The sequence below is a fragment of the Coenobita brevimanus genome, unplaced genomic scaffold (assembly GCF_032717465.1).
Source record: "Coenobita brevimanus isolate Jiangsu-jjx unplaced genomic scaffold, ASM3271746v2 jjx.HiC_scaffold_1855, whole genome shotgun sequence".
NCBI classification, from domain to species: Eukaryota; Metazoa; Arthropoda; class Malacostraca; order Decapoda; family Coenobitidae; genus Coenobita; species Coenobita brevimanus.
The window spans coordinates 51,526-53,120 of NW_027642727.1; positions in this window are offsets into that span (position 1 = coordinate 51,526).

Below are 1,595 nucleotides of genomic sequence, written 5' to 3' on the forward strand. Positions count from 1 at the left end.
TAATTATCTCAAAGCTAATGCCACTTTACATCTGCAGATAAAAACACGCAGCCGGCCGGGGTCGGACGGGTTTAGAGGACTGGATGGAATTTGGGCGTGGTTGGACGTGGGATATGGGTGTGGCTAGGACTAGCTGGGATTGGGCGTGGCTGGATGTGGGATACTGATATGACTAGAACTGGATGAGATGTGGCTGGACGTGGGATATGGGCGTGGCTAGAACTCGCTGGGATTCGGTGTGTCTAGGTGTAGGATTTGGCACTGGCTGGGCGTGAGAGCTGAATGTGGCTGAGCCTGTGGCTGGGCGTGAGATATGGGTGGGGCGGGGAGGAGGATATGGGTGGGGCGGAGCAAGGGATTTGGGTGGGGCGGGGCGAGGGATTTGGGTGGGGCGGGGCGAGGATTTGGGTGGGGTGGGGCAAAGGATTTGAGTGAGGCGAGGTGAGGGATTTGGATGGGTCGGGGCGAGAGATTTGTGTGGGTCGGGGCGAGGGATTTGTGTGGGTCGGGGCGAGGGATTTGTGTGGGTCGGGGCGAGGGATTTGTGTGGGTCGGGGCGAGGGATCTGTGTGGGTCGGGGCGAGGGATCTGTGTGGGTCGGGGCGAGGGATTTGTGTGGGTCGGGGCGAGGGATTTGTGTGGGTCGGGGCGAGAGATTTGTGTGGGTCGGGGCGAGGGATTTGTGTGGGTCGGGGCGAGGGATTTGTGTGGGTCGGGGCGAGGGATTTGTGTGGGTCGGGGCGAGGGATTTGTGTGGGGCGAGGCGATGGATTTGGGTGGGGCGGGACAAGGGATTTGGGTGGGCTGGGGTAAGAGATTTGGGTGGAGTGGGACAAGGGATTTGGGTGGGATGGGGGAAGGGATTTGGGTGAGGCGGAGCAAGGGATTTGGATGGGGCGAGGTGAGGGATTTGGATGGGGCGGGGCGAGGGATTTGTGTGGGGCGGGACAGGGGATTTGTGTGGTGCGGGGCATGGGATTTGGGTGCGGTGGGTCGATGGATTTGGGTGGGGCCGAGGCGATGGATTTGGGTGGGTGGGGCAAGGGATTTGGGTGGGGCGGGGTTTGGGATTTGGCCATGGTTGTGCCTGGTAATTGCGCGTGGGATCTGGGCGTGGTTGGAGGCTGGATGAGAACTAGACAGGATTCAGGTAGGGCTGAGGGGGATTTGGGCGTGTTTGGGAATGGGATTTAGGCGTGAGATCTAAGACAGACGGGGGTTTGGGGGGATTTGGGCGTGGCTGGTATGAAATTTGGCCGTTGTTGAATGCGGAGAGGTGTGGCTGCTGGGATTTAGGCTGGAGAGACGTTGTGGAGTGAGGTCTGGTGGGGTGGGGTATACTGATGAAATCTGGTATGATGTGGTGTTATGTGGTGGGCTGGTGAGATGTGTGGTGTGATGAGATGTGGTGTGGTATGTGGTATGCCGTGCTGTAAATCATTGTGAGATGTGAGATGTACTATTATAAAGAATGTGGGTATATGAGTCTGCTGTAAGGAATGGTGTGGTCTAAAGCGTGGTGTGGTGTGGTGAGGCCAGTTTTATTTAATGTGGTGTGGTGTCTATCTATCTATTGCCAGACGCCTCAATCCCGT